The following is a 12,091-nucleotide window of genomic DNA, read 5'->3' on the forward strand; positions in this document are numbered from 1 at the left end:
TGATATGTTAGCCTTGGTTTGTCTTGAGTAATTGTGACAGTTAAAAATTCATAGTCACTATTGAAATATATATATATATATATATGTATATATATATATATTAATTCTTGTAATTTTTAATTTCATAGTGTTTTCTTATATTTCTTTTAATTAACTACCCTAGTATTTATCTACTGTGATCTACTGGGTATGTTTAACCTTCTCTTTGGATTTAAATATTACTTCCAGTATCCTCTGTAGAGCTGACTTAGTGGTCATAAATTTCTTTAGTCTGCTTTTAATTATAGAAATTTTTTATTTCCCCTTGGATTATTACAGACAGTTTTGCTTGATGTAATAGTCTCTGTTGGCAATTGTGGTTTATTTTTTGTTGTTGTTGTTGTTGTTTTTTTCAGGACTTGGAATACATCTTTTCAGACCCTTCTGGATTTAAAGATTTCTGTTGAATCATCAACTGTTGTTCTAATGGGCCTGTCTCTGTAAGTGATTCTTGCAGCTTTCAACACTCTTTGTTTTGTGGTGTTTATGTTTAACAGTAATATGCCAAGGTTAGTTTCTTTTCTGGTCTTGTCTATTTTGTGGTCAGTAGGCTTCTTGTACATGGATGAGCATATCTTTCTTTAGATCCAGGGAATCTTTCTAGGTTTTTATTGTAAATATTTAACACTATGCCTTTAGTGTGGTCTTCTTTTTTGCACATAACCCAAGGGTTAGAATCTGCTTTGGTGCCCTCACTGAGTCTGGAATTGTTGTCACATATGTCCTCACTCTGAAACTGAGAAAAGCCACTGCTTTAGCTTGACTTTCTGTTGCTGTGATAAACACATGACCAAATGGGACAGGAGGGAGTAAGGGTTTATTTCATCTTAGAAGTTACAGTCCATTATTAAGGAAAATCAGGGAGAAACCATGGAAGAATGTGGCTTACTGGCTTGTTCTTCATGAATTTCTCCTCGTTGTTTGCTAAACTAGCTTTATTTCTTTTTTAAATATTTTTTTTAAATTTTTTGAGCTTATAATATAATCACATCATTTCCCCCATCCTATTTCCCCCTCAAATCCCTTATCTTTCAAATTCATGCCCATTTTTCTTTAACTGTTGTTACGTGTGTGTGTGTGTGTGTGTGTGTGTGTGTGTGTGTGTGAGAGAGAGAGAGAGAGAGAGAGAGAGAGAGAGAGAGAGAGAGAGAGAGAGAGAGAGAGAGAGAGAGAGAGAGAAAGAGAAAGAGAACAAGCTCGTGGAGTGTGGCTTCATCTTCACATGACTGGCAGTATCTGTCCTTGGCAGCCAGCCCACTGCTGGGATCAATCTGCCCCATCCCCTCACCAATTCAGTCTACTTTTTTCTTAGTTCTTAGAAATGGACGTTTTTGTTGTTGTTGCTGTTTGTTTGTTTTGTTTTGTTTTGTTTTTCACACAGGTTTCCCCAGCTAGTGCCAGGGGGCCGTGGACTTCCATAGCACAAAAAGTACATTAGGCTAGCCTTCCTGTGCCTCAACTTATCACCAGCCACCCACACACCTTCCATTTCCACCAAATGCTTCTTACAGAGAACTGGAAGTAAAATATTGTCAGGATCCAAATGTATGAGGGAAGGTCTGCAGGCACTGTGCCTCAGAAAGCAAAAATTAGACCAGAGTAGGGATCCATCTTGGGTTCTTAGCATGTGGAGCATCTGCCTGGTGCCACTTAAGTGGGTTGAAGTGGGTGAGCACGAGCCAGGATCCCATGGGATGTGTCTGTTTCAACTTGGCAGGGTATTCTGAAGATGCAGGAGGATGCAGGGCATGTAGCTTATTTAGGGTGTCCAGGCCTGGCACTGGGCCTTCATTCTCTGACTTGTCTCTTCTTTGGTGCATGTCTTTCTGCAACTAACTTCCAGTCAGGTGGTCCCACTGGAGGAGGCTGATACGGAGAAGCAGAAAGGAGAGCTAAAGGTACATTTTGTCCCAGATTGGTCAAGGAGCAGATACCCAAAGCTCTTCGGGAGCACGACAGTGGCTAACCTTCAAATATCAACCTCTATTACAAATTTCTATTCTGGAAACTAGTTATTTTTCTGTTTCCGGTCTCTACTACCTATCTAGGTAAGCAGAAATCCCCATCAACCCCACTGTCAGCACAGAGTTGACTCCCGGAGCATCTCCCACAGCAGCAGTACCTCTGGTGTAATACCAGACAATGCTGCACACAAACTATGATCTCAATTATGTTGTAATAATAGGCTATTATTAATAAGTAGTTTAAGTAGTTTACTGTGAATGGTGAAATTTGGGATAATTTTACTTTCTTATTTATATTTTATACTTTCTAAATTTTCTGCAATAACAATTTAATTATAATGAAGTATTGAGATATGATTTTAAATTCTGTGTGTGAGAATATTGACCAGTCTATGCCATCACTGGAGCCATGTGGGTGGGGTAACCTTAGGTAGATACTAGTCCAAATCATGAGGGATTAATATATAATGGCTGACCAGAGCAGGGTAGTAAGCCGGGCAATCTAGGGAAGGAATCCAGCCAGTCTTGAACCTAGGGAATGCTAGAATATCATGCAAAGACTTCTAAATTCTCTCCTCTGGGCAAGCCAATGTTAAAGAAATTAATCGGGCTAAAATATAACTCAGTGGTAGAATGGTTGCCTAGCATGCATAAAGCCAGAGAATCAATCCCCAACATAACAAAGAGGGGGAAAAAAGAAAGAAAAAGAAATGGTTGTTTGTTTGTTTTTTAATTTCATTCAAGACGCCATCATTTTCTCAATTGGGTGAGCCTGCTGTAGACCTTCCAATTCAAAGATGCTGACTGAGGCCTTTTGCTCAGGCCTGTCCTTTCCAGTCAGTCACAGTAACCCCTCAACTCCTGCTCACAGACACTAAGCTCTGAGGAACACCTGGCTCCCCAGGAACCTGGGGCCTCCCCCTTGTCATTCTCATCACACCTGACTTATGAAGTACTTAGGACACCGACAGTTAGGAAACTGTCTCATCATCGTTTGTGTTAATTACAATGTGGCTGTGTTTGTAACAATAATAAACCTCATGAAAAGTAAACTCATAATATTCTCAATTTTTAGAAAACTAGATAAGATGCTTTACATATTTATTGGAAACAAATTTTAAATGCCTGTTTTGACTTATTATTTCGCTGACAAGCTGCAAAATACTTAATAAAATAATATCTTTCTATTTTATATACTTGTTTTCCTGTGATTTTCTAATAAAAAAATCAGATGAAAACACATTTCTGAGTTATTTTCTTTCAGCTTTTAAAGGGAGGTTTGTTGTGAATACAGATAATGTGGCTTATTATTATTTTCCTAGATTCTAGTCTGCTGAACCAGTTCATTAAAAATTCAAGTCAAAAAGAAAATTCTTGGAGATAGAATGTTAATATGCCAGTTCGGAGAAAACAATACATAATTGCTTTTGCAGAAGATAGGTTGGATGCATCAACCGTTGTCTGGAGACAACAAGAATTCTAAAGATGTTCCAAACACCCTTTGTGACCCTGTGACTATTCTGAGTACAAACTCTGGACCTTGCTTTCTTTCTCCAATGCCTAATGATTTTTTTTTAAGTTTCATGTATTATTTATGAGAGTAGTTAAGTAGATAAATACATTTCCTGACACTTCAAAAGAAAAATGAAGAAAATGTTAGTAAATATAAAATCAATTCATCAGATATATTTTAAAATCATAGCTGTTCAATTTTGAATGGATTGCTCTATTCATATGGGTGAATAAGAACACACACACACACACACACACACACACACACACACACACACACACACAATCTGGTTAACACCAAAACCAGACTTCAGTCTCTAGTATCATTAGACAGGCCTTTGCACCAACTTTACTCACTCTGTTGATAAAATTTCTTTCCCGAGTTTGAGATGGGGCTCAGTCAGTAAAGTGCTCACCTGGTATGCATAAAGCCCAAAGTTTGATCCCTAGCACCATATAGAACCAAGCAATCTGTAATCCCAGCACTTGGGAGGTGGGGGCAGAGGAATCTTAAGAAAATTCAAGGCCAACATGGGTTATAGGAGACTTTACAAAAAAAAAATCTTACAACCTTTTAAATGTGAGTAGATCATTCCTATATGTTTTTGAGAAAATACTGTCAGTCATTATGCTAAGAATTTTAAAACATAATGTAATAACATGTAACTCTTGGAGAACTCACAATTCAGAAAGCCAAAACAATAAGAAATATATGCCGCATGCATAGCAGCATGAACAAAGTGATGGAACATAGAACCAGAAGCAGCAAATTCTTCTTAGAAGGTGAAACTGAAAGTTTCAGACACTAAGCCCCAAAGGATGAATAACAGGTATTCCAGGAGAAAAGAGCTGTGAGACCAAAGGCATAGATGTGAACAACGTGTCCGAGAAACAGTAATCATAAAGCATGAAAGGCATTTCACACCTGAAGCAAAAATAGTCTTTGCTTTTGCATAAACCCAATATGATAAAGCATCCTCACAGCTCTATACACTTAGCCCTCTCTGTGCTCCACAGGCCCTCAGAAAGGCACCACTGTGTCCTTCCTTTACCCATGCTGTACCCTGTCAGGAAAGCCTCTGTCCCAGGGGATCTCTGGCATTCTCTGGTGGACTCCCTTCTTGTTTTCTTTGTGCTTCTGTAACAGTTTTTACATCTCTTGCTGGAGAATATTTTAATTCTTTGTTTACATACATATCCACCCCCAAACAAGCCTGTGATAGTCTTAAAGACAGTAGACTTTTAAATAATGTTATCCTTGATAAATATGAACATAGGAACTTATGTGGAGAGCTGGGCATTGAAGATGATGGATAAAATGCACAGTAGGAACTTTCAGTGAAAATAAATGGAGACACAGGTAACTTGTAAGTGGAAGAAGAAAAAAAATCTAGAACTGAAGGCCCTGGAGAAACATTTCCATTCTGCTTAAGCCCTGACTTTAATCCAAAGATTTCCTCACACAACCACTTTGGCATTGATTTAAAACTATTCCTAGACAGATTCATAAACTCAGGTCTTTCTCTTGTTACATTTTTAGAGCTCATAAAGGGGAGAGTGCGAGGGGAGGTCTTCGGATATAATTTAGTCACATTAAACAGGAGTACGAGGGGAAGAAAATTACTGTCTAGTCTTCCTTTCATCACCAAGCTTGTAATCCATTATAAAGGTGTTAAACTCACTGGTTGTGTGAAAATGAGAGGAAATGAGTCTACTGACAAAAAAAAAAAAATGCAATGAGACAGTGAACTGAAATGAATGCTTCCCAGGCCCTCAGATTCTCAGTCTTATTGTCTCGATTTGTTATTTTCACAAATGACCAGAAAGTGAAAGCATAACCACTGCTCCTAAAAATAAAGATTTTATTAAACTTCATTATGCCTGAGAGTGCTCGAAGACATTGCCTGTCTTGTGACCTCACGGGCTATTCAGACTGCTCACCCCAGAGAAAGGGAAAAGGCTCATTAATGGTACCTGGCGTCGGGAGATGTGTTATTAAACTTCCTGTCACTCAAGACTCAACACCAAAGAATACTTAAATCATCCAATGATTTCTGCCACCTACGTCTCTTCGAGATATAACAGCAGAAACTGTTGTTCTGGGAATTGCTACTAACAATAACTCCAAAACCACAGTCATTTCTCAGCTATCTTTTAGTTAGCAGTAAAGACATCATCTGCCAGGAGAGGTACAGCACCCTGGTAGATGATTGGTAAGCAGATGACACTCAGATGGTATGTAAACCTGCTTAGGCTGCATCATCATGTGTTCAGCTACTTCCAACAAAGTATCACACCACCGTACAATAGCTTATATACAGCAGAAACTTATTTCTCACAGGTCCTGGAGGCTGAGAAATCCATGAGCAATACTGGCTTCTGGTGAAGGCCTGCTTTCAGGCTCAAAGATGATGGTTTCTGGCCATGTCATTTTCACGTGGTAAAGGAGTGAGGTAGCCCCTGGGACTGAGTTTAGAAAGGCAGAGCCCTTGTCTGTGGGCTCTGCTCTCATCATTTCCCAAAGTCCCTAATATGGTCACATTAAAGATTTGGATTTAAAATATGAATTTGTGGGTTTCACAAATACTGAGACCATAGCAGATTGACAGAAAAAAAATAATCCAGCTAAGTGACTTGGGCAAAAGAAATTTACTGCCTCACAGATTTAAATCTCACACATAAAGGTCCCTTGGAAGTGATATCTACTGAGGCTGCCTACAGGCTTGAAAATGGCTTCTTGCTGCAATTTTAAATGCCCTTTTCTATAGCATGAATCTTAAACGTTCTTATTAATAAAATCAAATCCAGGGCCAGGTATTGGAGTGAATGCTGGAAGATCAGAGAAGCAGAACAAACCACAGCTTCCTCACCTCACTGTTTCCTCAGACTGGAAGCCTCTCAGTCCTCATCCAGAATCAATTTCAGCTGAACTGCTACTCACACCCTGAAAGCTTAACCAGCTAAATGCTTCTAGTTCCTGGTTTTCACGCCTTTAATATCTTTCTGCTTTCTGCTATCACTCCCTGGGATTAAAGGCTCACTTTCTGGGATTAAAGGCATATGTCACGTGCCTGGCTGTTTCCAATGTGGCCTTGAACTCACAGAGATCCAGAGGGATTTCTACCTCTGGAGTGCTAGGATTAAAGGCGTGAGTGCCACCATTTTCTAGCCTAAGTATCTAGTGGCTTTTCTGTTCTCTGACCCCAGATAAGTTTATTAGGGTACACAATATTTTGGGGAACACAATACCATCACACTTTTCTCTGTGTACACACACAAAAAGAGACCAATTTCTCTGGTGTCTCTTTCTCTCCTTATGAAGATAATGCTTCTGTTGGACTATAAGCCACTTTTATCATCTCATGTAGCCTCAAGTACTTCCATGCAGAGCATATATCCAAATATAATCATATTGGGGATAGGTCTTCAACATATGAATGGGACATAGTTCAGTCTAAGGCAGAGAGGTAGATAGACAAATCGGTAGGTAGGTAGATAGATAGATAGATAGATAGATAGATAGATAGATAGATAGATAGATAGATAGATGATAGATGGATGGATGGATGGATGGATGGATGGATGGATGGATGGATGGATGGATGGGTGCGTGCGTGGGTGGGTGGGTGGGTGGGTGGGTGGGTGGGTGGATGTATGGATGTATGGATGGATAGACAGATATCCTGCCATTAATCTGCTAAGGACATAGTATTAGTATCAGACTAAAGTCTGTAAGTAAACCATTAATTTTGAGTAATTAAATTAGTAACTAAATCAAATTAGTAAGTATAAAAAGTAAAAATTGAGAAGTATTTTAACAGACCCCATATTGCTCCAAAATATTACATATGCTCCCATGAGCAATGCACACACAGAGTTCATAGTGCCTAAAATTTCATGTTAAGAAAACATTCCCCTAACATTTACTGTGTAATAATTTTGTGTTTGTCACCAAACTAGGCATTCTGGAGTATGGTGAATTAGAGTCTTGGCTGAAGACATGGTAGAAAGAACCTACACATTTGGAAAGTCATTCCTAATCTGCATTTCACAAAAGACCACTTGAGAGGCCTTTCAAAACTACATATCCCATGCTCATATCATATGAATCTATATAACCTGAAGAGGGAAGAACATGTGGACAGATTGTGAGAGCCAGCCAGAGTGGATAACTGCTGCAAAATAGTATTTTCCATTCATGACAGAACAGTTGCACACATGGAATCCTAATGTCAGGACTGTATGCACAAGATTCTCCTGATGAAGATCGAGTCAGCCAAGATCTCAGTATGGACAGGAAAATGGCTCATGAGGAGCTCCATGGGAGGAGCTATTGGCAACCGCTGGGTACTGGGGGAGAGAGTAACTTTTCTTAAGCAATGTAGTTTCTGGGAGGCTACCCATGCTCCAGTAGATGCCCTGACACTCATGTACCTCCAGGCAGCACTAAATGATTCAGTGAATGTTAAACAAACATACAACAGAGGGAGCACATGAAGTTGTGAGGGAAAAGTAGGGGAGATAGAGGAGAGAATGGAGGGGGGTAGATTGGATCCAAACATATTGTATGTATGTATGAATATTGAATAAAATATTTAATAAAAAATTCTCCAGGTGATTCTAAAACCCAAGCACTATGGAAAAGCAATCCAGGCTATTACCTGCCCCCTTCTAAACACCAATTCTTCTGTTAGATAATAAGTGTAGAGCCTATTACCTCAGTGTAAATTATCTCACCAGAAGGCTAAAAATAAATGAACCTGGGTAACATGAGACTAATAGCAAAAGAAGGCCTGAATGATCTAAGATAATATGCTGAAACTTAATAGCAGACACAAATCTCTTTGAAGATGTGAGAGGTTATTATTCCAGGGTAGGTCACATTTCGCAAGCCAAGCAATTCCACTAGAAGTGCTTCCCAGTACTGAACCAATGCCTGTTTTTCTGGAACTTTTTTCTAGTGTTTTGAGCCCTACAGTTTTAACTCACTGCCTTCTCTAGGGAGTGAATCCACAAAGCCTTATGTCTGTAGCCCCAAGCCCTATGTGGTGCCTGAATAAATCCAGGCTAAGGCTGATCAAAATGACCAGGCCCATCCCCAGAAGTAGACAGGAGGATTAATACTACTTCCATCACAGTGGGTTTCAGTGGTTGTAAGACCAGAGCAGCTGTGCATCTATTGAATTTCAACTTCTTTCATAATCCGAAGATCCAAAGTCTAGTCCATTCAACTAAACATCTGTCTGGGCTTCCTATTCTCTACTTGTGCTCTGCTCCCAGAGGACTCTAGCTTGCTTCACGAGCACTGATATTCTGCCCAACAACTTATATCTGTATATTACCTGTCAATTATTGCTGGATAGCCAGGTGTTGCTATCAGTACACTATCATTGCCTATACACTGAACTCCATCCTCCGTGCATCTATTCAATGCCTGGACTAAATTCTATTTATTTTTGGCAGGTTCATGATGATATATGAACCCCACATTTAGATCAAACCACTGATTCTCAATTGGGATGTTTCTGCCTCCATTTTGGAATTAATAATGATATGTTTGGTTGCTGCAACAATAAGATCTACCTCCTACACCACACCCCACTTTTACTGGCATATAGTGTGTAAAGGATATGGAAAATTAACACTCCGCAACTAATCTACAAGCATCAATGGTACTGTGTTCCCCTGGACATTGCTGCAGATGAAAACCCCTTTATTAGTATATGAACTTAGATGTTAAATTCATTTACATATAACCTAAGGCATTTTTTGCAATGAATTCTAACATGCTACAGATTTTCAGAATTTCTTCTAATCTGTAAATCAGGAGGAGATTCTAGTTTTTAAATTTTTCAAAATTGTTCATTCTCCTGAAAATCACTTCATCAATAATACAACAGTCTTCTTGGAATTTAGGCACAAGCTCTAAGTTCCTGTCTCAATCCTCGCTTATGATTTCTATTCTTCATGCAGAGACAAGCATCTGACCACTCCATTACATCTTGCAGTGGAACCAGGCCCCAAGCACTTACATATTGAAACACATACTACATTAATTTTAATTACTTCACATTTGCTAAAACTTTATATTAAAATTAGGACATTATGTTGACTTGCTTTTCATACGAAATTATGAATGTAGATAGATTATGCTGTCTAAGAATTACACTTGTCTTCAGGAATAAAGATGACATTGCTAAATATCTGTTGGGAAATGAGATGTTAGGTCTAATAGTTTTGAGAGATGAGTATCAGTCTTTATTCAGAATGCAGTGATTTTTCTAAATAAGCCCGTGAGTCCTTGACATACTCTTTTCAGTCTCAGTCTTGATGTCAATGACACACCTACAGTCTAGCTCCCAACAAGATATCCTCAGGGTATCCCAGCATGCATTCCTGCCATATCTACTCACTTGATAGATTATACCCTATAATTTATAAAGTAATCCTGAAGGTTTTGAAGTAAAGGCTACAATTTCAACCATAGTAGCATAGAAGAGATTTTTTTAAATTTATTTATTTGTATTTTATGCACATCTGTTTTTTTGCCCATACATATGCCTGTATGAGGGTGTCAGATCCCCTGGAACAGGGGTTATAGACAGCTGTGAGCTGTCATGTGGGTGCTGGGAATCGAACCTGGGTCCTCTGGAAGAGCATCCAGTGCTCTTAACCACCAAGTGCTCCATCCACTTTGTCCTTATTTTGAAGCCTCTAATCCAACAAAGCTTTCACATACACTGAGTTTGTTTTGTACTAACAATGTAGTGTGATGACAGGGATGAAACCTCTACCTCTATTTACCAAGGAGAATTCTCGAGGCTCTGAAAGTCTGACCATTTCAGAGTTAGCAAGAGAAAGCTGGAAATCAAGGCTATGCATTCAGAATTTAAAAGTGGTTCTCTTTTTGATTATGTAACTGAGAGCACTAACAACAGAAGCAAAACAAGAAGAACAAAGGAAAGGGCTCAGTTTGAAATGCTAAAAACATAGGAATACAAATAGAAGAACGGAAACTTCTGGAAGCCTAATGAGTAAAATTAAATGCTACCATCTAGAGATGTAATTGAAGGCACTCTTTTAGTGTATGTGTATATACACTACAGCCTCATTACATACCAAGCCCAAATGCCTCCCAGAAGACACACCAGTGTGCTGCCCTCTAGTGTTCAAAAATGAGCAAGCATGAAGGTTGATGCTGGATTTGCTACCTAAATTGCCCCTCTGAGTTGAGGACAACAGATTTTTATTTTTTATTTTATTTTATTATTTTATCTTTAGTGATGGACAGCAGTGGTGTTAAAAGCATCATTTTACCAGTAAGTGGATCAATGGTAAGTTTATGTCGAAAGAAACATACATTAGAGTTGGCTACATTAGAGTTCAAGAAATTCTCTTGACTTAACAACTACAATGTCATCACAATTGAAATTGTTAGTATTATTATTTGAGTTCTACTTTCAATCTAGTTGAATGGACACAAGTATTCATGTATTACAATTAGACTTCATATTCTTATAATTTCAGAGTTAAATGAGTCTTAAAAATCACACAAAGGCAAATACATGAAACCACATGACAAATCTGAGCCATAGGAAGCTGTTGCCTGAAGAAAGAAAAAATTCTAAGACTGTTTAACATCAGGGAGAAAAAAATGTGTCATTATTGATTAGTAATGTCTGTCAAGGAAGAGAAAGTAGGATGATAGTCCTACACAGAACATTCATGCCTTCCTTGGATTAAATCAGACCACTATCCCCAAGCTCCTCTGATCTGCCTGTTTCCCAGATGGGTAAACTGAGGACCAGTGAGATAGTTTAAACAAGACTCACAAAAGGCCACTGATGTGAACCGGTCTCTTGCATTAAGCAACAACAGAGCAAGCCAATATGGAGTTTACTCACAAGCTCTGAGCATCCCTTAATTGCAAAAATGGTCTGTCAGCAATTAACCAATTAAGCTACAACCAATTAAATTAGCCTCTCCCTCACCGCTGCTTTCTCTGAAGGCTGTCAGATCCTATTGTTGGCTGGAACCCTTTGAACCTGCTTTGATTCCAGGGGTCGCCTGCCTGATTCACGGATTCCTCTTTGTTTTACTTTGTTGTGCTTTGTTCTGTTTTGTTTATAATCACTCAAAGACGCGCTTCTAAATTTGATCGGTCTCGGGAATTTTCCCTCTAGCATCGTCAAAGAGCTCGCTGATGTTTGAAATCAGGTGAGGTCAAGCACACAAGTATCCTGCACTCTGGAACATTTTTTGCCACTAAATGTAAGTTTCTTAGTTAGATCTTCAGTCAGAGTGCTCAAGAAATTCCCAGCCCAGATTCCCGAAGGTGAGAAATGCTATTCATTCTAGATGCAGGTTTCTCATAATTCTTTGTGAGTACCACTGTGTTTATCTTCTTCCTTCCAAGGAACAGACGGCTCTCTGAAAGGTAGAGGGGCAGACAAGGCCCCTTCATCTTACAATCGATCTTCTTGACGATCTGTTCATAAGAAACTAGAATTTTGCATTATGGAGTCATTTCCATGGTTACCTATTGATTTCCTATAGGAAGCGCGCTGTTTACACGG

At 38.9% G+C, this 12,091-nt stretch overlaps 1 long non-coding RNA gene across 1 annotated transcript in view; it reads left to right on the forward strand.

Moving 5' to 3' along the window:
• Window positions 1–401: 401 nt before the first annotated feature.
• LOC121828076 (uncharacterized) overlaps window positions 402–12,091 on the forward strand; it is a 151,572-nt gene continuing 139,882 nt past the window's right edge. Inside the window, exon 1 of the long non-coding RNA XR_013050054.1 lies at window positions 402–479. This is a non-coding gene — a long non-coding RNA (uncharacterized LOC121828076). The remainder of the gene's footprint in view (window positions 480–12,091) is intronic.

Source organism: Peromyscus maniculatus, chromosome 3, assembly GCF_049852395.1.
Source record: "Peromyscus maniculatus bairdii isolate BWxNUB_F1_BW_parent chromosome 3, HU_Pman_BW_mat_3.1, whole genome shotgun sequence".
Classification (NCBI taxonomy): domain Eukaryota; kingdom Metazoa; phylum Chordata; class Mammalia; order Rodentia; family Cricetidae; genus Peromyscus; species Peromyscus maniculatus.